This window comes from Heterodontus francisci, chromosome 12, assembly GCF_036365525.1.
Source record: "Heterodontus francisci isolate sHetFra1 chromosome 12, sHetFra1.hap1, whole genome shotgun sequence".
NCBI lineage: Eukaryota > Metazoa > Chordata > Chondrichthyes > Heterodontiformes > Heterodontidae > Heterodontus > Heterodontus francisci.
In genome coordinates, this window is record NC_090382.1 from 63,528,267 (window position 1) to 63,555,859 (window position 27,593).

Consider the following 27,593-nt stretch of genomic DNA (forward strand, 5'->3'; position numbering starts at 1 on the left):
AATGATGTTGAAGTGAGAGTGGATGGTCTCCCTCCCCTCAGTATGAAAATGGTGCACTGGAAAAGGAGGATGTTGGACAATAGTCATCAGCCTGCAGATAGAGAAAGGAGGACATAACTGTTGGTCCAGCGCTTTAAATAGAGGTTTATTCAGCAAATAAAGACACTTCACCTCTGCGTGTTCTCCCTCCTCCTCCTAAATCCTCACAAAGTCCCTCAGTCATAAATTTTCACCGAGCTCTTTCATAAGGCAGAAGACTATAGCCTGGATTTTAGCCTAGAGGCGAGTTCCATGCGGCAGTGGGTGGTCGTGGTAATGGTGGGGAAGGTGCGTAATTGTGAGGTTAAGAAAGCCAGATGAATGGGTTTCCTGAATGCCCTGCAGATTTCAACAGCAGGATTCCTTTAATTTTTTTTCTGTTGCAATCCTGCCCCTTCAGGCTGGAGGCCTTTCAGGCAGGAAGCTTGTTTCATAAGGTTGAAACTGAGGAGATCAGGTAGAACTGGTGGTGAGGTCCGGATTGTGAGAGATTAGGAGTCCCAATCGCAGAGGGGCCTATCTCAATCACAATTTGGGGAGATGGTATTGAGTGTCTCAATCATGGGGGCAGCAGTGGGTGTCCAATGTTTGTCAGAGGAGAACATGGTGGTTGTGGTGGGGGATACATTGGTGGTCAGGAGGAGAATAAAGTGATCTGTGGGAGGAGGGAGGGCTGGTCTGATGGTGGGGGTTTTGGAGAAAACAGATCATGGGGCAGGGTGGAGGAGGTTACTGGATAGCTTGTTGGGCCTGGAAGAAACACTCTTCCTCCTCCTGGCCCACAAGCAGTGCTGTAAAGGCACTCACCTCATGGATTTAGCCCTTCTCACCTCCTTGCAGCTGTCAAGTTTCCCAAGACCTGGGAAACTCAGCCAACATGGGTTGAAAATGGAATAACTGTCAAAATGAAGGCAGCCAGTCTCATTATAATATTTAAATAATCAACCCACCTTCCACAAGCAGATTGGTCGCCCACCCCTCGTCCTGCCTCTTTAAAACCAGAAGTGGACGGGTCCGAGGCAGATTGGGTTCCTGTTTCAGATCTTTTGAATTTAACCTCTGTTCCGACAGCAAATCCCCTGTTATTGGGAGTTCAGATTCAGCCCTATATTTCCCCTGTTATCATCCAAACCCTCAAAAGCTGAAAACATACATATAAATTAACTCAGGACTCTGTGTATAAGCCATGCTTATTTTACAGAGCAACATTGACTAAAAACTGCCAAAGATGTATTCACTGTATCTATAAATACATCTTATCAGCATATTCAACCTTGTGTCAGTTATTTTACTTGCTCAGCTTTTGATTTGCAGGTTCTCCGTGAATGAGAGGAAATTGAGAGGTGCGTGGCTGGATCCTTAGAGGCCTGAGGGGACTCTAGTTTCAGGGAAGCTGCCATCCCAGAGGAACCAGCTTCCAGTAGCATTTCTCTTGGAGTGGTAAGGGCTCCTTGGCCCATGTCTGAAACTTCCTCTCTCTCTATGTATTTCAAGACCCATACGGAACCAGGCTAGAGGAACAGTGACATTTGTACCCATACCTTGTAGCCCACTCTTGCTGAGCACAGGTAAGTGGTACTGGTCAATCATCACTGATTCTCCCTTAGTTCTACTCCCAGATGTTCATTTTCACTAGAGCACAGTGTTTCAGCCAGTTACAGCCTTTCTCCATCACTACATATTTGCTCCCAACTAGTGTGACTGATACTGGTACATGTGCTGATAGATGCGATGATGGAGATAATGATGAAATAGCAGCAGCTGTGGACCTGGATGTGACTGAATGATCATTAGAGTTGTTTTTATTTGTCCGTTGGATGTGGGTGTCGCTGGCTAGGCCACATTTATTGCCCATCCCTAATTTCCCTTGAGGAGGTGATAATGAGCTGCCTTCTTGAACCGTTGCAGTCCTTGGGGTGTAAGTACACCAACAGAGCTATTAGGAAGGGAGTTCCAGGATTTTGACCCAGCGACAGTGAAGGAACAGCAATATAGTTCCACGTCAGGATGGTGTGTGGCTTGGAGGGAAACTTGCAGTTGATGGTGTTCCCATTGTCATGCAGACCCCACCTGCCAAGAATGAGGCCTATTAATTTTGTCATATGAACATTGATTTTAAGACAGCAGTTTGACTGCCCAAAACTCCACAAAGATGTGGTGGAATACTGCAGGAGTTGCCACATGTGCCAGGTTGTGGGGAAACCCCAACCTACAGTGAAACCTGCACCCCTAAATCCTGTACCATGTGTAGGACTTTAGCAGAGGGCTGGTGAACTGTAAGGGACCCCGCCGAGAACAAAAGGGGATAGGCAGGCAACAGTTTAGAAAGGGAAGGGGGAAAGAGCGATCAAAAGGGAAAGTTAAAGGAAGTCCGGGAGGAATCCCGGATGAAAACCCCGACTGTCCAGTCAGCCAACCCTGGAAAATTGGAAAAGTTAGACTCCACATCCTCCTATGTAAATGCAGACACTAGAAGCACCACACCAGAGTTGCTAACAGCATTTACAGGAAACTGCAGAGACAAAGAAAGACCTCTAGGAGGCAGAGAAACCATGAGGGTGATGCCTCACCTGGTCAAAGTGCTACAGTGCAGGGGAGTACAGTGAAGTCTGCACAATTATCTGCAGGCAGGAGTGTCCAAGAGAACAAAAGGGAGATTAGCAAAGAATCCTCCCCCACAATCAGAAAAAAAGAAAAACCTCCCCAAAGAACCACATGTTTATTGGGATGCCAAAAAAAAGGAGTAGTTAAAGCGGCACTGGCACCAGGAAAAGACAGGCTGTAATAAGTTTTAGGATTTATGAATGAATGTGAATGAATGAGAGAGAGAGGGAGACGCATGCTTTTTTCCTGTATCTTATATTTTATCTCTTGACCCTTTTTAATGAAATGTGCTTTTCTCAAATCACATTTCATTCCAATGGGTGTGGAAATGTCATGCAGACCCCCACCTGCCAAGAATGAGGCTTATTAATTTTGTCATATGAACATTGGTTTTAAACTGTTGCTGGAGCGAGGAAAACACTTGTTAAACAGATCAGCCATGGCTGGAAAAAATCATTTACACACTAACAGACAATGCTTGTGGAGACAAAGGACAATTCCCTGACGCATTCAACCCACAATGGACTTTGATCACCAGACATTGAAGGTGAGGAAGCTGACATTCCAGGATGACTGCTACGATGGCTGTATCCACAAACAGATGTGGGTAAACCAGCTGGTCACATGACTAACTGGCTGGTGCAGGTTTTTTTTTGAACTAGCCACAGACAGTTTGAACTCAGAAAAGACTGGTTGCTTCTGGACTGAGAAGACCTCTCCTGTCTGCTCCCATCTCTTTCCCTCCAAACTCCAAATCCACTGAAGACATGAACCTCGAGAAAGAAAAATCTCCTACATCGAACAAGGTTTAAGAAAAATACTGGGCCCCAATGAAAAGCAAGACCTACATACAATCAAGGACTCTACAGTGAGCTCTAAGAACAGTAACCAAACCATCTTCAGATATTGCCTCAAACTTTTCCACTTTATTTCTTCTGCTCTTTTCTGTCTCTATTGGCATGTGTGTATCCTATATGCATGCTAGCGTGGGCGCATTGCGTATCCGTAGGCGATACCAAATTAGAGTTTAAGTTTAATCAATTTCAACCTTTCTTCTTTAAACCTAAGAAAACCTGTTTGGCTGGTTTCTTTGCCTTATAATTGGAAAGCAGTGAACTAAGGGGGAGCTAAAAACACGGTGTGTTTAAAATAAAACCCTGTTACAGTAAGACCAGCGATTTTAGAGCTGAATTCCCCAAATTATTTGAAGGTTTTGGGAAATTAAAAACAGAGTATCACATTACTCTCAACAAAGTGTGTTTGCTCACACTGGGAAAGGACCCACACCCGCTCCTAGAAAAGATGAAGAAGGAAATCAATGCCATGCTAAACCAAGGAGATATTTCCACAGTGACTAAACCCACTAGTTTGTGCTCTGGGATGGTTCCAGTAAGGAAACCAAATGGGTCTATTCTGATTTGTGTGGCCCTTACCCAATTCAATAAAGCTGTCGAAAGAGAGATTCACCCTATGGCGTCAATCGATGACAGCCTTGCCAAATTGGCAAACAGCTCCATATTCACCATGCTGGATGCAAATAGCGGGTTCTGGCAGTTGCCTTTAGATGAGGAGTCTAAATTGTTAACTAGTTTTATCACACCCTTCGGTAGATTCTGCGTCAACAGATTGCCATCCGGTATTGTGTAGGCACTAGAGATATTCCAACGGATGATGCCAACAATCCTATAAGGCTTGGAGAGAATCGTCTGCCACCTGGATGATGTTCTGATTCATGGAGCAAACAAAGAAGAGTACGATGCAAGGGTAAGAGTGTAATTACACAGATTACAAGAGGCTCACATTAAATGACAAATGTGTATTCTCATAGTTGACAGTGAGGTTCCTTGGCCACATAATTGATGGATGTGGAATCCACAGAAGAAGAAGGCAATAAAAGATTTCCTAGAGCCAAGAAATAAAACAGGTCTACAGTGTTTGGTTAACCAGGTAGGGAAATTCCTACCAAATCTAGGCACTATTAACAAGCCTCTGTGACAACTGCTAAAGAACAGCAATGCCTGGTACTGAGAAGACGGCCAGAAAAATTCTTTTGAGAAGATCAAGGAGATGTTGACTTCATTAGAACTTTTGGCACATTATGATCTGGAAATAGTGACCTTTATTGCAGCAGATGCATCATCAACAGGATTAGGTACAGTCCTGTTCCAGATTCAAAAAGATCCGATGATGTAGGCTTGTGTACTTTGCCTCTCATTTTCTGTCAGAGACAGAACAAAGGTACACAATGATTGAAAAGGAAGTATTAGCAGCAGCATGAGCGTGCAAAAGATTTTTGGCTATGTACTGGGCCTCAAGGTCAAGATCGAAACTGACCACAAGCCACTAGTAAGATTACTTAATTCAAAGGAGTTAGCAAAATTACCCTCAAGGGTACAGAGATTTCGACTATGACTAACGAGATATGACATAACAACTGAATATGTCCGAGGGAAATATAAGGTGACAGCTGATGCATTATTGAGAGTGCCAAATGATATACCTGAAATGGGAGATGTCTCATTCCTGGAGGAAGTGGAAGTCTTTGCTTTAGCTATAACTGAAAATTTGCCTGCAACTGCTCAAAGACTACTTCAAATTAGAAACCTACAGAAAGACTTTGCAGAAATGTATGGGTTTTCCCATGTTACAAGTTCACTGAGATACCCCCAGGGCAATGTAGAAGCAGAGAGAGGTGTTCGAACCATGATAATGCTACAGAAAAAGAATGAGGATTTTCAGCTGGCACTATTAAACTATCAATCAATGCCACTCCAGAATGGACTGGCTCCATGTGAGTTGCTAATGGGTAGGAGATTGAAGGCACAACTACCCACACTCCCAAGTGCCCTTCAGCCACAAATCGGTGCTGAGGACCAGGAAAGGGTGAGGGTGAGAGAAGAGGAAGAAAGGTTAATCCAAATGGAGAATCATAATAGACACTACAGAGCAAAAAATCAAACAGACCTATGACCCCTAGATTTGGATTAAAGATCAGGGTCGATATGGGGAAGTGATGAAGAAATCTCCATGTCCCCAGTCCTACATATCCCAGACAGACCAGGGATGGATAAGTAGAAATAGAAGATCTTTGGTGCAGACATCTCGGAAAAAAACAAATGGGTAACAATCAAGAGAATCAGCTGGCAGAGAGAGATGATGAACCGGAGATACAACCAAAAACAGATCACCCAGATGACAGTGAAAACAGAGAATGTGAGACATCCAGTCATTCGACTCACTGACAGGATAGTGAGGAAGAAGAACCAAAAGACCCAATACCCCAAATAAGTGAACGAAGAACACGCTATGGCAGAGCCATGAGAACCCTACAGCATTACAGACCTGATTAATGAAGTCAGAGACTTGGAGGGAGACGTATTACAATGTACGTTAGCTGTTACTGGGTAGATTATGTATATAGACCTTAAGCGTCATCACAGGATGTGATGTCACGAGTCTGAACCTCATGTTGTTCTAGCTTCATGTAGATACCTTAGAGATAAGACACTTGTAAATAAACTCCTGATGAACTAAATTCTACTATCCTCATTTAATACTAACATCACACTGACAATATAGTACATTCTATTGCCATCTCATCTCGAACAGCTCACCATCTCCCACAGTCTCCATTCTCTGCCCATGATCACTAAGGTTTTCTGTTCATCTGGTTGAATACTTATGCAGTAATTATGTGCAATATTTTCCTATGAAGAGAGAGAAAAATCTTTGAGATGTGTGAGTGGCAAGGGCACTCATCCCATATGAGCGTATACATGCTAATTGTGATAAGAGAAACAGGTTCATTGTCAATTTAAATGAGCTACCTTAAAGAATTTCAGAAGCCCTTGTGGCAGGCAATGCAATTTGGCAGAATGGTTATTAGTTAAGATGGTACTTGAGAGTTTTGAGAGCTAGCCGTTTGCATACATGAGTTTCCCTGTCACCAATGCTGCACTGTTGGAGGTGCCATCTTTCAGATGAGACATTAAACCAAGGCCCCGTCTGCCCTCTCAGGTGGACATAAAAGATCCCACAGCACTTTTTGAAAAAGAACAGGGGACTGCTCGCGATGCTGTGGCCAGTATTTATCCCTCAACCAACACCATTAAAGAATATATCATCTGGTTATCACCTCATTACTGTTTTTGGGATCGTGCTGTGCATAGATTGACTACCACATTTTCTACATTACAACAATAACTGCACTTTAAAAAGGACTTCACTTGCTGTACAACTTTGGGACTTCCTGAGATCATGAAAGGCGCTATATTAATGCAAATTCTTTTTTTCTTTAGGGACATAGGAACAAGGATGGACCATTCAGCCCCTTGAGCAACTACATCAGCATGTCAATTAGTGTACTATCTTTCCCTTTAAGGAATTTTCCAAATTAAGCACTTTTATTTTAAAAAATCACATACATTGGGAATAAGCAAGCAAATACCACTTAGGGGTGCAATCGCATATATGACACTGTAGAATGACCTTGGTTTTTCATTCATGAGTGCACTATTTTTGCCAATGACTGTGAAAATCATAAGCCTAGAATTCACTGTACCTGAAGATAAAATCTCATTTACTGATGGTTAAAAAGAATGAGTAGACTTCTGTATTGCCGGAATCGATGCTGAGCAGCACCGCAGAAACCAAAAGGAAAAATTGTTGATTCATATTTCTTCATGTTTATATGCATTTCAGTACCAATGTGATCTAGATTCATTAAAATCTAGTTAGATAGAAACAAATACCTTCCCAGGGTAAAAAGTGTACATTTGACTTAAAAGTATGTCAGAATAGGTGGACTTTGCAAATTATGCAGTAGTAATTTTTTTTGTTCTTAGAACCAATGTTCAAATGTATTTTGAGGGGGGCAAGAGGTACTAAAGTCGGTGGAATTACTTCTCCGCCAACCCAATGCTACTAGCGGAAGGCCTGAACCATTTATGCGCCTGAGTCTCATTAGTATGCCGTCAGTGATCTGTGGCTGTGCCAAGTGTGTGTCCTGTTACAGCTTGTCAGATATGGGATGGCAGAAAATTGGCTGGCTCCTATGCTGAACTGCCGAGTAGATTGGGTCAGGAAGTGGGGGAGAGGAAATTCCATTGAGGATTTTCCCTGCTGGCTTCTGCACCCTGTCGTCAGGCTGCAGCATGGGTCAGAAGCCTGCACTGTGTGGGGAAACAGTCACTCGATGTAATTTTCCCTGGAGCGGCCAAATAATGGCCAGAGGGCGAGCTCACCATCCAATTAAGGTCGGCATTGGGTACTCAAAGCTACACGGCCAATTTGAGGCCTTCCAGCTTGAAAGCAGCAACAGAATACCATGGCAGATAAGTGAGGAAGAGGGTGCTTCAAAATGGAGGCACCCCCTCTCCAACTTTTTCAAACTTGAAATTAAATATGGCCTTTGCAGCCGAGCCACTACTGTGGGAAGGTGGGTGGGGGGAGTGGGGGCAGGGCGTTCCTCTACAGGACAGCCTGTGGCTGCTTCTGTATCCAGGCAGGCAGGTTAGGGCTCTAAGTTCCACCAGGAGCGCTGGCCCCTCTGATTTGCTGCCAGGACGGCAGCTAAACTGTCCCTCATGTCCAGTTGGCTTTCATTAACAGGCCTTAATAGGCTTTTAATTGGGAAATTGGCTACCTGCCACTTGCGGGCGGGTAGTCCTGCCAGCCCCCACCCCAATTCTTCCTCCAGGAAAATGGCCTGGAGGCGGGAGGGAGCGAGGGAACCGGCATACAGGCGGGCAGCGCAAAATTCAGTGCCCACCCACCTCCATTCCCAGGGGACTAAATATCCAGCCCAAATAATCCCAGGATCCTGAGAGGATGAGTGAACTATATACAACCAAGTGCCATTGATAAGACATTTTATATTTTAACTTCTTATCTAAAATTTTAGTCACTTCAAAATATCCAAAACTAAACTAATTTTAGAAACTGCTGGCTGAAAGGAGCTTGCTCTGATTTTATGTATGTGTGTGAATATACAGTGCTCCATCTGAAGACATTCCGATGTTACATTGCAACAGCAAATTGCTTCTGGGTTTGAAAACTTTGGACTTCCTCCCAGTGACCCTTGAATTATAGCTAACCAAAAACAGATCCTTTATAGAAGACAAGGTGGGCTAACTTGTAGTTTCAAATTAAATCAAAAGGAGGTAGATCTGGTACAGTGTATCACCTACCCATCATAGAACCACAGGATTTTCATTCCATTGAAGTGTACTCAAGTTTGTTTAAGTATCTGCTATTTGTATGTTAACAAATTCAAAGCACATTCAGGCAATAAAAATAGTTAATATGAATTACCAAGTTGAAAATTGTCTATTGCAATTACAATTGTTCCAGGTCTCGGAAAGATTAACTGCAGGTATGCCTGCCGTCTCTCATTGACGTTTGTTTTCTGTTTGAAAATGATTGTCATCTGCAATGGTAGACCAATTAGGAGTCCTGCTGGTTTATCTCTTGCAGTTTTGTTGATCCCTGAAGGTGTGCAACTTGCTTGAAGTAAATGTCCTAAGGAGCACATTTGCGCCTTTAAGATATACCTTGATTGACAGCTATTTTGCCAGCAGCTGTATGAAGTTGGGATAAATAGGGTGTCTTGTCCATAGTTTTATCACATTCAGATCACTGTATTGAGGTCAGACCCCATGGGGGGAATTTTATGCTCTCCCCACAGCAGGTTTGGAGGCAGGGAGAGCATATAATTGGGTGGGATGGTGACAGGGGGGATCTTCCTGCCCCACCACCAATTGAGGCCCTTAATTGAGGATTAATGCCCAATTAAGGGCCTCATCCCATCACCGCCACAATTAGCCGTGCGACGGGCAGTCCTGTCACCACACAGGAAGCACAGCAAGAAAAACCACGCAGGCTGCTTGCCAGCTCCAGGGGAGCATGGGGAGGTCCCTTGTTAAAAGGCAGTTAGCGCATGAACGAGGGACCAGGCTTTGGGAAGGGGGGGAACCCATTAAGAACCACCCCCTGCCCTTGCTGCCGATCCCCCTACACCCACCTTCCCCTGGGACCCCCACCCAGTGAGATCCCTTCTGCCCTGACCTACCTGTGGCCTGGGTCCAGCACCGCACCTGGGCCTCGGGTAGGTGCTCCACCAGCAGCAGCCACTGCCTCTGCTGTGGCACTGCTCAGTTAAAGAACCTCTGATTAGACAGGACATCCATCGCCAGGGTCCTTGATCCCATGGAAGTCATATTGCTGTCCCACAGAAGAGGCAACGTGGGGTTCCCGGCGTCGCTTTTTCTGGACATCGAGACCCCCATCGCCCAGATAAAATCCCAGCCTATGAATGCAAAAGTTTTCACTTGGGTTAAAAACACCTCAAAAATATTTTTATTTTTGTTCAAGATAAATAGTTTTAAAGCTTTGGGGTAATTAAGGATTTTATTGTTATTTTATTAATCTGATTAGCTACTCTTGCCTCTGTATAATGTAATATATTTTAAGAAATACGATTTAGTTATTTGTTACGTTGAGCAATATGGCCTGCCAGTGTGATATTTTCTGCCAGTTGGGAGAGATTTGGGGTACACAGAAGGTCAATAGTATTATTTTTAGCTTCTTATCCCAGTGGTAAAGGGTTCACTGCTTGACGTGTTGCAACACTATCCCAGATGTTTTGTACATAAGATCAAGTGCAAAGAATGTGCAAGCTCACCAATGAATACAGTAAGGATGAGGAAAATGTATTGAGAATTAAATTGCAGCACTAGCTAGTTACCAGATTACCAGCATTTCCATTTAAATAGAACACTGTTTCCATAGCGACAGTGTTGCGAAAATTCGCATAGCATATGGTATTTTACTGAAGATTTGAACATAGTACTTTAATCCCACAGCACTAACTACTGTTATACTTGCTTTATGTGGCCCATAGCAATAAGAAATAGTCTGGTGGCCACATCTGAATCCGTATCAATTGTCAGGCAAGCCCCCCACTTGCCAAGAATGAGGAAAATTAATTTCACCACATTAACATTGATCTTAAATTATAATTGGTGAAGAAAGAATTTGCTTTAAAAAACAATTGGAGACTTTGGCTGGAGAGAGACATTAGCATATCAACCGATAAGTACTTCAAAGGACAAAGGAGCTATTCCCTGCTCCAATTTAATCCACAATGTTTAGTTTAGTTTTAGTTTAGTTTAGAGATACAGCACTGAAACAGGCCCTTCGGCCCACCGAGTCTGTGCCGACCATTAACCACCCATTTATACTAATCCTACACGAATCCCATATTCCAATAACATCCCCACCGGTCCCTATATATTTCCCTACCACCTACCTGTACTAGGGGCAATTTATAATGGCCAACTAACCTACCAACCTGCAAGTCTTTGGCATGTGGGAGGAAACCGGAGCACCCGGAGGAAACCCACGCAGACACAGGGAGAACTTGCAAACTCCGCACAGGCAGTACCCAGAATCGAACCCGGGTCCCTGGAGCTGTGAGGCTGCAGTGCTAACCACTGCGCCACTGTGCCGCCCAATGGACTTTTGATTACCAGACATTGAAGGTGGAAATTCTAGCAATCCACGCTAACTACTACGATGGCTGAATACACAAACAGACGTGGTCGGACCAGTTTTGTCACATGACTGGCTGACTGTTGGAGTTTTTTGAATTTGAACTTCCAACAGGGATTTTGAACTCAGAAGGCTGTTTTCTCCTGGACTGAGAACACCTCTCTACTGTCTGCTCTCATCTCACTCTCACCAGCTTCAGAAACCATTGAAGACACATGAACCCCAAGAGAGAAAAGTCTCATACAGTGAACAAAATTTAAGAAGAATACTGGGCCCCAACGAAAAGCAAGGCTACTTACAAAAGGACTACAGTGAGCTCGAAGCACAGTAAACAAGAAACTCTTCTGATATTGCCTCAAACCTTTCCATTTTATTTTTCTTCTGCTCTTTTCTGTCCCTATTTGCAAGTGTGTATCGCATGTGCATGCTAGCGTGGGCGCATCGTATCCGTAGGCGTTAACCGTATTAGAGTTTAAGTTTAAGGTTTAATAAATTTCACTTTTCTTCTTTAAACCTAAGAAATCCTGTTTAAGCTCATTTCTTTGCCTTATAATTGGAAAATGGTGAACAAGGATTCACCAAAGGGAGAGCTCAATACACAGTATGTTTAAAATTAAACCCTGTTACAATAGGACCGGGTGAAGACAGTGAAAGACCCCCAGACACATTTCTCACCTGGCTGTAATTCAATGGAAAATTGGACATCAAGTGAAGATTGGACAGTAAGAATCTGAACGTCTATAGAAGTTTAGTTATTTTAAAAAATTAATATTGAGGGAATAGAATGTAGTTATTTGGAGGAATACACTATTCTCACTCTCTTTATCTTCAATTTTGTTCCTCATTAGCACAGTACCTAGTTAGTTTGCAACTATTCCATCAAGCCCTTGGTCCTTTTCCATAAGGATAACCAGGAATCTGTGGTTTACAGAAGTGGATGTTCTCCTCTCTTCACTGAACATTCCTCTCTCTCATCTTCAGAACAGTGCAAATCTTAGTTGCTTAATGATGCTGCTACCAGTGAGAGAAGAAGCACAGGATCACTGGACCTGGAATAAACTAAGCATTTCACATTTAAACATTTGCCAAGGCCAGAAATAAATTTGCACCAGCAAAAATAGCAACAAAGGATCTGCCGATAGCTTTTAGGAAACTTTCATCCATAACAATATAACATCAATACTTCCAATAAATTATCTAGCTTTTACATTTATTGGTAAAAAACACTCAGCCTTATTCCAATATTCTTGACACATCACTGAAAATTGAGTTGCACTAAATTTTGCTTGATCGTGCACATGAACTTTGCTGTTTCTGTTTTTACATTCTTGTCACCAGTGATTGTTCACATTGGCATGCATTAATTATTCTTACCTTCTTTTTGCGATGCTTCTCATATCACAGCTCTGATTTGATTTTAAAGTTTTTGTCAGCTTTTTTTTTATTCATTCATGGGATGTGGGTGTCGCTGGCCAGGCCAGCATTTATTGCCCATCCCTAATTGCCCTTGAGAAGGTGGTAGTGAGCTGCCTTCTTGAACCGCTGCAGTCCATTTGGGGTCGGTAGACCCACAGTGCTGTTAGGAAGGGAGTTCCAGGATTTTGACCCAGCGACAGTGAAGGAATGGCGATATAGTTCCAAGTCAGGCTGGTGTATGACTTGGAGGGAAACTTGCAGGTGGTGATGTTCCTATGTATTTGCTGCCCTTGTCCTTCTAGTTGGTAGAGGTCGCAGGTTTGGAAGGTGCTGTCTAAGGAGTCTTGGTGCATTGCTGCAGTGCATCTTGTAGATGGTACACACTGCTGCTACTGTGTGTCGGTGGTGGAGGGAGTGAATGTTTGTAGATAGGGTGCCAATCAAGCGGGCTGCTTTGTCCTGGCTGGTGTCGAGCTTCTTGAATGTTGTTGGATCTGCACCCATCCAGGCAAGTGGAGAGTATTCCATCACACTCCTGACTTGTGCCTTGTAGATGGTGGACAGGCTTTGGGGAGTCAGGAGGTGAATTACTCGCCTCAGGATTCCTAGCCTCTGACCTGCTCTTGTAGCCACGGTATTTATATGGCTACTCCAGTTCAGTTTCTGGTCAATGGTAGCCCCAAGGATGTTGATGGTGGGGGATTCAGCGATGGTAATGCCGTTGAATGTAAAAGGGAGATGGCTAGATTCTCTCTTGTTGGAGATGGTCATTGCCTGGCACTTGTGTGGCGCGAATGTTACTTGCCACTTATCAGCCCAAGCCTGGATATTGTCCAGGTCTTGCTGCATTTCTACATGGACTGCCTCAGTATCTGAGGAGTCACAAATGGTGCTGAACATTGTGCAATCATCAGCAAACATCTCTACTTCTGACCTTATGATTGAAGGAAGGTCATTGATGAAGCAGCTGAAGATGGTTGGGCCCAGGACACTACCCTGAGGAACTCCTGCAGTGATGTCAAATGATTGACCTCCAACAACCACAACCAGTTTCCTTTGCGCTAGGTATGACTCCAGCCAGCGGAGGATTTTCCCCCTGATTCCCATTGACCTCAGTTTTGCTAGGGCTCCTTGATGCCATACTCGGTCAAATGCTGCCTTGATGTCAAGGGCAGTCACTCTCACCTCACCTCTTGAGTTCATCTCTTTTGTCCATGTTTGAACCAAGGCTGTGATGAGGTCAGGACTTGAGTGGCCCTGGAGGAACCCAAACTGAGCATCACTGAGCAGGTTATTGCTAAGCAAGTGCCGCTTGATTGCACTGTTGATGACACCTTCATGAGTGCATGAGCTTTTAAAGTATCTACTTACAACATTCAAAATAAGATAAAAGTATTATTGGCACAGATCACTGACTAAATTGTTTATATAGTTTATGTAGCCAATAGACAGAAATGTGAAGCTAATTCAAGGCATTTGGAAAATAAAGGCCAGAAACAGTCACTCAGAGGGTGGAGTTCATACTACTCGTGCTGGTTCACATTAGCCATTGGGACAATGGGAAATTCATAATCGGGGATAATTATCCTGACCAGCGTGTAGCTAGCACTGCCCACCCTGCTTATTGGCCACACATCTGCTTGGGTCAGAGGGGTGGTGGCGGGGGTGGTGAGAGATTGGGGATCATTGAGTCCACTCAAAAGCACCCTGCACATCTTTAAGAGGAAGCACACTGTGGCTGCAGGAAGTAGGAAAGGCTTGAACCTGGGTGACATGACTGGAAGAACTGCAGATAGATCCCCTCGATTCTCAGATGCAGCATTGGAAGCCCTTGTTCAGGGGGTTGCAGGAGGATGGAAAGCGTGATTCCCCCCTCCCACCCCACCCCTGGAGCACAAAAGGTTCTCCAGGCAACACACGCATCAACACTGAGAAGAAGTGGTTCAGGAAGTCGATGGCAGAACCCACAACTTGGCTACAATGCTGAAAGAAGTTTTGTTACCTCACCAGGGTTTTCAAGGCATGAATCCTAACTCTGAGCTTAATTACTCTCTGCTCACACCTGCACACCCGCTACTCACAGCACAGTCCTCCCACACGACCTTACGCTCTCTTGTTCTCCACCTCTTTCTCCTTCTATTCACAACTTGCCATTCCTATTCTTAGCACTATTGGAACTCTTATTTCCCCATACTTCAGACTTTACACGTAATATGCACACTATTCTACCCTGACAGCCACCATCTCAAAATAGTCCACAAGGTTTTAGTTTAGTTTAGAGATACAGCACTGAAACAGGCCCTTCGGCCCACCAAGTCTGTGCCGACCATCAACCACCCATTTATACTAATCCTACACTAATCCCATATTCCTACCACATCCCCACCTGTCCCTATATATTTCCCTACCACCTACCTATACTAGGGGCAATTTATAATGGCCAATTAACCTATCAACCTGCAAGTCTTTGGCATGTGGGAGGAAACCGGAGCACCCGGGGGAAACCCACGCAGACACAGGAAGAACTTGCAAACTCCACACAGGCAGTACCCAGAATCGAACCCGGGTCCCTGGAGCTGTGAGGCTGCGGTGCTAACCACTGCGCCACTGTGCCGCCCACTGCTATCACTAACACTCCCTTCTTTATTGCAGGAGAAAGCAGGCAGCAACTGGAGAATGCCAAGGGCACCTACACATCTTGTTGCCATTGGAGGACTGTTTCCCTTCTCACTTCTATCTCACTCACTCTGCATGACACACTGCAGCTGCTTTCAGCAACCAGTTATCTCGCTTTGCCTACCCTTGACACTAATAGCTAACCCTTGTCCCTCTCTTCCATTTCAGGTGCAGAAAATGCAGAGGGCTGTGTGGCAGTTCAGAACGAGGAAGACAGCCTTCCTGAAGGGAAAACAGGAGAGTATTCTAACAGATGATAAAGGAGATCTGCAAAAAATCCAGGATATTAATCATGGTGGATTTCAACTACATGGATATTGATTAAGAAAACAGAAATGAAAAACTAAGGAGAAGTGCATATTTAGTAAACCAGTGTTTCTTCACTCAATTTGTTGAATGACCCCATTATGACAAAAGCAGTAAATTAGACATGTTGGAGAATCTAGGATTTAATAATTATAACATTGTTAGAAATAAAATACCCGTAAGGATACACAAATAGGGCAATGACATAAAGTTATTGAAGGTAGAAATAGGTTATGGCCTATTTTCAGGCATGCACAGAAAGAGCCTCAACTGGGGGGCTTGAGGCTTAGCTGAAATTGGGCCTCAGCTTAATTTGGGTGAGTTGCTGTCACATGGAGAGCCTCCCCTAAAACTACTGCCCCTGCCCTGCTTTCCGACTCGCACCCCCTCACTGGTGTGCAGCCAATGGCGACGAGGTCCGAACCCCACTTACCTTTCTGAAGGTGAACGTCCATCATCCTCTTTATGCTGGGTGCAGTCCCAGCAGTGGCCACCGCTCCCAGTGGCACTGCTAGGACTGAAGAGCTGCCCACCCTCTGATTGGTTGGCAGCTCTTGGAGACGGGACTTCCTGTCAGGAGCAGAAGTCTCAACCGAGGCCAATTAAGGGCCTGAGCCATGCAAAATTGCAGCCCGGCTTCCAAGCCTGATGGAGGTGGGCTTTCCCCAGTGGGCGGGGCCAACACCACAATGTAAAACTCCAGCCAGGGTGTGATCTGTCCAGCCAAATTATCTCCCAGGTGTAGGAGATGAAAATCTACTCCACTGTATTTAAAATTATTATCTTTACTGAGGAAAATGAAGAGGAATTTGTCAGAAGATAGATTTATGTGCCTCTTGCAGTACTGAACTGTACAGAAGACCCAGATTTGATGCCGAAGCCTGTTGGGAGTTGAGTGAACTGCTCTCAATAGGGTAGTAGTTGGCTCTAGTGCCATCGGGCTAGGGATGGGGGAAAATGTCAGCATTTTCCTGGTTGCTGTCCAGTGATCCGTGTTTGAAAGTATGTTTGGATGTGCATCAGGTAACAACCGGATCAAGTTTGTCTGTGACGCTACCCTTGGTAAAATAGCATGCTGATACTCATTGTCCAGTCTCACATATGAAGAATGGCTACTTAAGTGAAATATGGGAGAATGTCTGTCTGGTGCCTGAGGAGCTGTACCCCAGCATGAGTGAGACCATCAGGAGAGGCAAGGAGAACCCACGGGAGTGGCAAGATGGATTTCGCGTGACAGGAGGCCACAGACATAAACTTGGTGGAACAGTCCCCAGCATTAGGTGAGTGATCTGGGAGGAACCAGAGCTAGGGGAGGCATAAGGTTTCTTTTTAAGTTTTTTTTATTCTTCTGGTGCCGAATTCTCTCACTGCTTTTCCTCCTGGCCCACTAGGAACCCTTAAAAATGGTTTGGCCTTTTCTGGAGCTAATCCTGCCTTCTGCCAGGTTTCACTGGCAACTCCAGCACTGAGCATTGTTTTCATGATTGGCAGTTAATTTCGAAGCAGTGTTCAAATCACATCACCGAACCCTGACATTTAGCTATCGATGAGGCCCACACCTGCCTGTGGTGGATGCCTTCCCTACAATGGAAACAGCACAGTTAAAATGGCGGCATGCACAAACAGGCTGGGAACGCAGTGGCTAGTGACCAGTCACCATTTTGATCACTTGCATTCCTGTCGAATGGGCAGGATTAAAATCGGACCTAGTGTTTCTGCAAACAAGAAGACATTTATTATACTGCCACAATTACACATTATTTAAGAAATACAATGTTAAGTTCCATTGTTTTTATGGATAACAAGAACAAATAGTTCCTTCAAAATATAGATACCATAAAAATAATTGTTGGTGTAATATAATTTCTTTACTTAATTTACCATTTTAATTTATGAGTATCATTATAGGGAAATGTTAATAAAGATTTCAAAAATTGTAAAGCATCTTGTAAGTTTTAAAAAAAACAAAAAATGCACAAAAAGTCAGTGAACATCTGTAGAGCGAACAGATAGCACTTCAGACTCATGTCCTTTCAAGTTATTGTTTTGTTCACTTTGGTGCAGGATTTTCTATTTCTGTTCCATAGCAAAGCTGGCAGGTTGTTCTTTCCTCAGATCTGCTGTGATGATAAAATGGCATTAGAGTTGTTTTTAACTTCAACACCAGATTTGGAGTGCGTGGATATTACTTCCATAGAGGTCTGTGCTGGATTAGGATTTACAGACATACCCGTTGGAATATAATATGCACTTTCCATATAATTAGATTCAGCTAATTGATTCTTTTGTTTATTATTTTTATGATCTTGCTTGTCTGTTGTGCTGTTTAGATGTGTTTGCATTTGTTCTTCAGAGGGCTCAGGAGATAGGCCAGAATACATGACCGGAGGTGTTGAAAGTAAATTGGGATATTGCATTTTGGGTATGTATAAAGGCCTCATGGTATATGGATATAGAACATATGAGGAGAATGGTGCTCCACTGTATGTTTGCTGAGGTATTATTATTTCAACATAGCAACCTGTTTCTGGATCCAGCAGCATTTTACGTGGGGATTGTACTGGTGCTTCAATAAAGTAATGTTTTCCAGTCTCTGGATCAATAAGCATTTTTTTGTTCACTTGGGAGTACGGAAAGCAAGGGAATTGGGGATTGGCAAAAAAGTGAGGAGATTGAGGCACCTTGTAACGTTTTTCCACAGCATTTGGGGTTTGTCCAGTTGAAGGAAAACGTGCTAAATGAGGTTCTGCTTTATTTGGCACCTGAGGAGAAGTATAAAATGGATGCTGCAGAGAGGTACCAAATGATTGAAACTCCTCAAGGAGATGGTGAGACAATGTTTGTTGTTCTTGTTTATGAGGATCTAGGGTGTTCCAATTTTGTTGGCGAGGGCTAGTTGTTGTTGAATAATGACCTGGTTTAAAAATAACAGGGTGAGGAGACGCAAGCATTTGTATTTGGGGAGATGCCTGTGGATTCTGTTCTTTAATAGGAATGGTGAGATAATTTACTCGGTCTGATAATACTGATGCTTCTTCTTGGGTGAATGCTTTGTTCATTGCCACTATTTTCATTCCTAAGGACTGTTGCTTGGCTTGGCCACAGATTGTATTGTTGGGTAATTTAACGACAGGATTAATAGAATCAAGCAACTTCACATTCAGATTTGTAAAGCTTGAAGTAGCCTGTGAAGTCAGCAACTTATTAACTGCTGCATTCTGAAGGTCAGGTGAAAATATTGATTGGTCATGAACATCTTGGGTTTCAGTTTCTTGAATTGATGTACTTGCTGAAATTTTAATAGTTTCTGGACAATTTGATGGTTCCACAGAAATAACACTTTTTTCTGTGGTTTTAACTGGTATTAAACTAGTTTCATTTGGGAGTTGGATCCGCACAGGTGAAAGCTGCTCATCATTATTGGATTCTGAACAGCCCTTAGTAGCATTTTGTCCTTCTTCCTCTGAAACCATTGAAATTGTACTGTTATCTTTAAATGGCTGTAATTCAGTGATGAATGTTAACCCAGCTTTTTCTGTTGTTGGCATCATTTCAACTTTGCCTGTGCGTTTTTGGGTGATATGTTCAATTTTAAGCTCTTTCTTGTTCTTACTTGTAACAGCTGGTAATTTGTTGTCCCCATTGTTTTGCATACAATGATTTAGCAGCTTGTTCTGACTTTCCACTATATCATGGATCTCTTCTTTAAGATTACTCTTTAGAGATGATAATTTAATTTCTTTGCAGTTTGAACCAGAACTATACAAAGATTTAGTTTCATTCTGCAGGCCTCTTTGCATCTCATTGTTATGCTTATTTATGCCCGATAATGTGTTACCATCTTCAATTTTCAAAAACAATGCACTCTGATTGTCCTGTTCAAGTTCTATCTGACCTTTAGGATCATCAAGTAACAAATTGGCACCTCCTACATGAAGAGTAGAATTTTCAAACAGTTTGTTCTGATTGTCCAAACTGACTTGAAGTTCTCTTTTCAGTTCATGTTTTCCATGTGGCATTACGACATCTTCATTGTCTAATGTTAAATTGCCTAACATTTTATTTTGTTTTTCCAATCTAAATTGAATTTCTTTCTTATGTTTACCTTTTCTCAGTGGTGTTTGAGTTTCTTTATCAGTTGAAGTTGATATCCTCAAACATTTGTTTTGATTTTCCAATCTCATGTTAATATCCTTATTAGGGTCATCTTTCCTAGATGATGCATCAAAGTCTTTGTTGCTAATAGTTGAATTATGGAAGAGGCTATTTTGATTCTTCAAATTATCTTGAAAATCATTTTGAGGATAACTTTTTTCATTTGACAGTTCAACATGCTCATTATTGTAACCAAAAATCCTTAACTGATTATTTTGAAAATCCAGCTCGGTTTGAACACTCCTTTTAGATTCATGCTTTCTTTGTAAAGTATCAAAAGGTGAATTGTTTAAAAGTGTAGTTTGATTTTGCATTTTATCTGGAGCTTCTCTTCTTGGCTCATCTTTATAGAGTACCGTGGAAATATCTTCCTTTTTTGAATTAGACTTTGTTAAAAATTCATTTTCACTTTCTACTTCACTTTGACTATCTCTATTAGGCTCCATTTCACTCAATGACATTTCAATATCTTCAGCAGTTGAAGTGGAGCTTGATAAATGACTATTGATATTTTCCAGTCCTACCTGTAATTCATTTTTTTGTTTACTTTTTCCAGGTACCAAATCAGCAATTTCATTATTTAGCACAAAATTGGCTGAGTGATTTTTCTGATCCTTTGCTCCAACTTGAACTTTCATAAATGACAATTTAGACTCTTCATTATTTGAAATCAATAAGGCTTGGATTTTCCTTTCAGGTGTTATTTTATTATTAAAACAGGTCAACTGTTCAGTTGCATTATTTCCATTTTCCTTTATAGAGTAACTTTGACTACCTATTCTCTTAGCAGAAATTACTTTGTTTTCCTGTTTATTAAATGGAAAAGGTAGCTTGAAGTCAGAAGAAAATATACTTGAAGTACTTGAACTTCCTGTGCAGGTCCAATATTTCTTGTCAACCATTGAATGGCTGTGATCATCTTCATCAGCTTTCCTGTTTATTGATTGGCATTGAATAAGAATTGGTGACAAAAGGCTGTCATTCATTGATAGTTTGTGGTGTGTTGCTGGAAGTGATTGCTCTATACTAGAAGGATTGTGAACTTCTTCTGGTACATCAGATTTAACCTTGGTGGCACAGAATGTCAAAGCACTATAAGTATTTCGAACCAGTTTTCTCACATCCCTCACATAATAAGTAGGGTCCTTTGTTTTGTTTTTTGTAGATGCATTTTCTTTTATATTAGACAGTGAAACTTCATCTTGCTCCAGTCCAGATTCTAATTTAAATGAAGTAGGAAGAATCTGATATTTCAGGTCTAGACTAATAGTGTTAGAATCCATTGTGGGCAAAAACTCTTTGGCAATACAAAATGGGCTGGTTTGCTGCATATTTGCTGTCTGAGAGCTGTGTAGGATCTCTGGTGATTTTAATGCAAGAATATTACTTGATGCATTGATGTTGCATTGGGTGTTACCTGACTGAATGTCACGTGTTCTATCTTTATATGGTGTCTGTTTGCTTTGCATTCTTTCATTTGATTCAAATTTTTCTTCGTAAGCCTGTGACATATAATCTATGTATTTATTCCCTGAAATACATGGTGCATTCATTTTTTCCCCCTGCTCAGATATATTAGTGCTAAGGTCATATAACATGGGGCATGATTTCTCAGCACTCAGTTCTAATGTTCTATCTGCACTGGTTTCATTTTGGCTGCCTGTATTACTTTCACTCCAATTTCTAAAGGCACTGGTTTCGCAGCAAGTGAGGATGTTTTTGTTCTTCTGCTCATCCCAATTTAGACCGCCTTCACACTTTAAACAACTGAAACTGTGTGTTTGTCCCATATTTCTATTTTCCTCAATATTTTTATCATTTAATTCACAGCCCTTCTTTCTGAAATTGCCTTGAATGAATTTGACAGGTTCAGAATTTGAAGTAGAATCTTCATGCTCAATTTGTTGTGAAACTATTGGAGGAAGGTCAATATCTTCCTTTTTCAAAAAGGTAGGGGTTGGACAAATTGAAGAGTATGTATTCTTATCTAATCCATGCTCCATTTTGAGATCTTGCTCAAACTGCATTTTCTTGGATATCACGTTTGTGATAAGGCAGGATGCAAATTTGTTTTTTGTCAAAGATCCTTCTGTAGATGTTGCTCTTTGTAGCTGTTTATCAATACTATCTTCATCTTTGATATCGGTATTTCCTATATAAGGCATATTTTCAGAGTTTTGCAAACATTCTGAAGTTCCTTCTTTATTCTCAGTTTCAACTCCAGGATCGACAGAGACACAGGAATTAATGGTGCCTCTTGAAGTAAAGACTTTTAATTCACTTCTCTGTCGTTTTCTTAGTTCAATTTGTCGTTTTGGGACAGTTCTGCTTGTTTTAAGATCTTTGCTTTTATCTTGAGTTTCCACAACTACATCAACACACTCAAACTGTACTCTGTCAACTAAATCATCAAATAACTCCTTGTTGTTTTCTTCAGCAGCAGCATATAATGCACAGGCTGTGTTGCTGGAATCTGAGCATTCCTCATTACTGTCAAATAAGCCAGTGCAGTCTAATCCAATGCAATTTGACAATCTGTTTGTTTTGTGGCATTCCTCTGATGAAAAATCAATGAATGCTCTAGAATTATAAATGTTAAGGTAATCATCATTCGGATTGGGCAAACTTTGAAAGGCCAAAGCAGTTAACCTCTGAACCTCATAATCAGTTTCATCTAACTCACTTGCTACACTGAATGTTTCACTCATACAATCAGCATATACCCTTTTACCATTAACACATGAGTCATTTTTGAAACCATTTTCAAACTTATCTATTTGAAACATTTCTTCAGGTTCATTTGAACTAAGTTGTAGATAACAGCTTGGGGATTCATGTATACTTACTCCTGCCTTCTGATTTTTGGCAAGCTGCACTGTGCTATTTCTCACTCTAGTTTTGCTATTCTGGGCTATGATTGACAGTTGAACCTGTTTGTCTCCATTTCCTTTACAGCTCTTGATATCTGTGCCCCTCACTGATAGATCATATTCAGTTGATTTGCTGACTATTCCTTGGGTATATGAGTTGCTATTAGTGGTTAATAAAGTATCATTAGGTACCATAGCGCTATTGAAATTATTTTTTTCTTCTAGTGGGTCAGAGGCAGCTTTATACTCAAAAGAATTTTTTTCATCACAGGAATTTACAGTTACACTCACATCTTTTTTATAATTAGAGTTAACATCAGGCTCATTCTTGCTATCTAATCTAGAGACCTTCATCTCTCCATCTAATGCATAGATTTCCCTCTCAGCATTTAGTTCACACAACTCCCTTTTATGCTTATTCACAAATACTTGCTCTTGCCCTTCACAACAATTCAATTGAAGTGCTAGTGAACAATCATTTAAACTGTTCTCATTTCCAGAACTATTTAACAGATCACTGCTATGTTCTTTTTGTGCATCAGTTAAAAGTTCTGATCTGGCACTTTCAGAAACATCTTGGTTTTCATCGTAGTCCGTTGGAAGTTCTTCAATGTCCTCAAATGGTCCACTACAGTCACTAAGATTTTCTAGAATCTCAGAGCATACAGCGGTATGGTAAGAACCTGAGGAATCACAAGGAGTATCATCGGCCTTGGAAAGCAGAGGTGATTCTGATGACATTTTTACTGTGGAGATGAAGTCGCCATGCTCAGGAAGCTGGTCGTTATTTATAGAATCAGGATCTGCAGAAAGTCCGATGGAAATTGCATTTACTTTATGTTGGCTGCTGTCCTCTGTCAAAACCTGATTAACAGACTCGGTTCTTACAGCAGTATTTTCTGAAATAAAACTTAAGTCTGTATTTGAGTTATTAGAGAGGTTATTGGACCATATTTCAGAAATAAATTCAGAACCAACTTCAGACTCATCTTTCCTGTTGTATGAATTTTTGGGGGGCTTTTTCACAAATGGGAGTTCTTCATCCAAAGAATTCATTTTCTCAGTCCCAAATGAATGGTTTTGTAATGTCCCTATAAAAGTTTCAGATTAATATATCTCTAAACTTATTTTAATGAAGAATGTTGCCAGTACAAAAAGGTGATTCTTTAACTGTGATCCAGTTAGTAGGCTGGTTATTTCAATAATTTCTCTCACTAACTCTGAAGTCATTCAGAATTCTGGAAAAAAACATAATTAATTATAGCAAGCATGAAATTTAGCAAAATTGCTATAAGCATAATACATTGCTAAAAAAAATCATTTGTAGCACTTTCATATGCAAATTATAAGGACACAGGATGTATAGGTGCTAGGTATGGAATTTTTATCATGTGAAAGGTACCAAATAATGCAAATGTGACAAGGTGGCAAATCAGTAATGTAGGCTTTCTCAATGATCACACAAATGTGCTATTTAATACCTAACCTAAAAACTATTTTTAAATAGATTTTGTATACATATAAAAACAGAGTATTATAATTGTCTTGGGTACTGTGAAAGCACCTCATAGTTCATGTTTTAAGTAGTACAAAATGAAAGCAAGTATGACAGGGCGATCAGTATGCATCACAAGCAGCTTGGCTGCTCCCACCATGATGTGACCAACATTTGTGAAGCCCTTTGAAGATATGTGTGTGTGCTAAGACTTTCAATTATAATTTTGAGCTCAAATGGGTGTGTTATCAGTATGCATGGCCAGAAATGAAAGCACTGTAAGACTGGCAGGTAATGTACTGACCAGGCCTGGCAGGTAATGTACTCAGCATTGAGCTTGGCTGCCACATTGTGATAAGCATATTGCCTTCTGGAGGGAGTGGCGTTTAGGCCAACACTTCTTTCCCCACTTCATGCAGCAGGGCTACCAATTTACCAACCATCAAACTGAAAACTGGAGTCAATTTCGTGACCCCATATTAATTGTGGCAAACAGTTTTGTGCACCCTGCCTCATCCCCAGGTAAGCCATGCTCAATATAGGCTAGAGGTTGCCTACATAAATATATTAAACACACTGACTACAGGAAATTACCAGAAAAACTTTCATTTCGCATATATCACTAAATAGTGAATATTTAGCATTCACCTTTAGCATAACAAAATGTCCCAAGGTGCTTTAAAGAAACATAAGATATGCCTTGGGCAAAGAGGTAGGTTTTAATGAGCGTCTTAATGAAGGAGAGAGGACTAGAGAGACAGAGAGGTTTAGGGAGGGAATTCTAGAGATTAGGGCCAACCAATGATGGAACAAAAAATTGAGGATTGCGCAAGAGACCGAAATAGGAGGACCACGGAGATCTTGGAGGGTTGTAGGCCTGGAGGTTACAGAGATAGAAAGGGATGAGACCATGGGTGGATTTGAAAACAAGGATGAGAATTTTAAAATTGAGGTTTGTCAAGCTTGGAGCCAATGTAGGTTAACAAGCACAGGGGTGGTGGATGATCGGGAGTGGGAGTTGGGATATGGGCGGCAGAGTTTTGGATGAGCTCTAGTTTACGAAGGTTACAAGGTGGGAGGCTGACCAGGAGAGATTTGGACTAGTTGAGTCAAGAGGTAACAAGGGCATGGATGAGTGTTTCCTCAGCAGATGAGTTAAGTAAGGTGATGTAGCTGGTGTTCAGTTGAAGTGATGGGCATAAATCTCACCACAATTCAGTCCTGTCATTTAACACTTGGAGCAGGAAACGTTCGCTTATATATTTTCATAATGAGCCATGAAAAGGAGAATTAGGGTAAGTGAGTGCTGCTTCAATTGAAGAAGGTTGAAAGTGACATACCCCGGGATTCTGTGCTATGTCCACTTTTGTTCTCGGTTCATATAGATGATTAGACTTGAGTATGAGGAAACGAACTTGAAATTTGTTGACAAGACAAAGTAAAAGCTTTGGTAAACAATAAGGAAGTCTTTAAAAGACTTCAAGAAGATGTGCATCAGGAATTTTCTTGGAGCTTCTCATTTCCACCACGAGAACTTCAGCAATTCAGTTCTGCTTACCCACCATGTCTGCTCGGACAAGGGTATTTTCGTTGGCTGCATTCATCCATAGCACGGTTACCTATAGGTCACATAGAAAGTTTATATCCAATATTCCCACTCATTACAGATATCTCTTACTGAATTTAACCAACCTCAGTGTTCTACTTTAGCATTTCCTCACCCGTAGACCATCAGTGCTAGAAGCAGCAGTTTCCAAACTTTCAAACCCACAAAATTAATTAAGGCAAACCAGTGAGTAAGGAATATTTCTGCACTGACATTGTGGTACCTTGCCCAGCCTGCCGCATATCAGAAAATTGTAGGTCGCACACCTAGAATTGTTCATTGCATAAAGCCCTGGCTTTAAGACTGGCAATCATTCTGAAGATATATTTTCAATGTCAGCATTTATTGTCTGGTTCAATATATTGATATAAAAATCCTTAGCTGTCAAATAAAGACAGCTAATTCCAGATCAAGTGAACATTGTGATCAACTGTTTAAATCTTTGCATTTCCCATTGGCTGATGTGCACAAACATACAAGTGATTCAGTCGTGGAAAAACCAGCATGATATGCTATATATAATCTTTCTTACCATACAGAAGCTCAATATTAACATTCAAATCCAGCTAACTTGAACACATATGTCAGGGATAGTTTTACAAAACATATAAATGTCATTTTGATACATTATTTCATTTTCATTTTTAGGATTGTATTCCTGTTTATAATAGTGTTATTAACACCATAGTCTATTCCAGTAAATAGCAAGAGTAAAAGATGACACAGACACTGGATTTAATTGATCCACCATTAACACAACATTAAATTACTTATGAAGTCTGCAATCAAGTCGAAAAAGAAATAACATTTTTACCTGTTATGTAGGCATTGGTAATTATCTTCAAAAATTAAATGGAAAAGCTGAACCTGCACATCATTAACTGTTGAATCCAAGAAACATTTTCACTTTTCAGCCAGAATCCCCTCAGTCTGGTCAGTGGAGTCGATGGTGTCAGCAGCCATCCACTTCGAGACTGAGGCTGTCACAAGCCCAGCAGGTCAGAGGCTCCATGTTATAATTTTAGTAGAGGAAGCATGCCAACCCTTGACTTACAGCCAACACAAACGTGCATGCATCCAGTACGTAACTCCTGTATCACAGAGCTTGAAAATATGTACGTATATAATCAAAATACTGTTCCCCATGATAGATTTGTTAATCTGTTATTATGATATGTCCTGAAGTGGCTGACACCATTATAAAATGTAATTAAAGCTTCTGCAGTATTGTTACAACAAATTTTAAATATATATTAATATTTTAAAAAATCTATTTTAAATAGATATTAATATTTCCTGTACTGATAATTCCTATTAAATTGACAGTTTTTACTTTTGATTTTGCTCTCAATGGATTTGGCCTTTTCTGTAGGAAGATAAACAGTTATAGTTACCAGCAAGTGTCAAATCCACACACAGACAACAGAATATGAAACCTTCTGCTGGATTCATCATGTGAATAGCTAAATTTACCCTCAGCTAGAATAACAACGATGAGCAAATGCTGCTTAAAGTAATTGAGAAATGTTAAAATCACACTGCAAGAATATGTGCTAGTTATTGTTTTGTAAGCCTGAGGAGTTAATTTTAAGAATAAAGGTGTTGTTTGTCCATATTAACAATCTTCAGTATTACTAATTCACATTCAATCAGTAATCAATTATTTATAACAGTTAACAACACTTAGACAGATCACCATTTTATTTCATAAATGGCTAATAACCTGCTGCAATGAAACTTGCTTATTTCTCTTAACAGCTTATCATGCTTTATCAGATATTGTATTGAGACACAACAGTTTATTTCTGCATTAGTAAGCTAAGGACAGGGATCTCACTCCTGATAACTATCCACTGATCTCTATTACAAATTGTAA

At 41.2% G+C, this 27,593-nt stretch overlaps 1 long non-coding RNA gene across 1 annotated transcript; it reads right to left on the reverse strand.

Moving 5' to 3' along the window:
• Positions 1-23,572: 23,572 nt before the first annotated feature.
• LOC137375607 (uncharacterized) lies at positions 23,573-26,632 on the reverse strand. The gene is made up of 3 exons (XR_010976040.1): positions 26,532-26,632; positions 25,452-25,730; positions 23,573-23,854 (listed from the first exon to the last, which is right to left on the reverse strand). It is a non-coding gene; the product is annotated as an uncharacterized lncRNA (long non-coding RNA).
• Between the last annotated feature and the right edge of the window lie 961 nt (positions 26,633-27,593).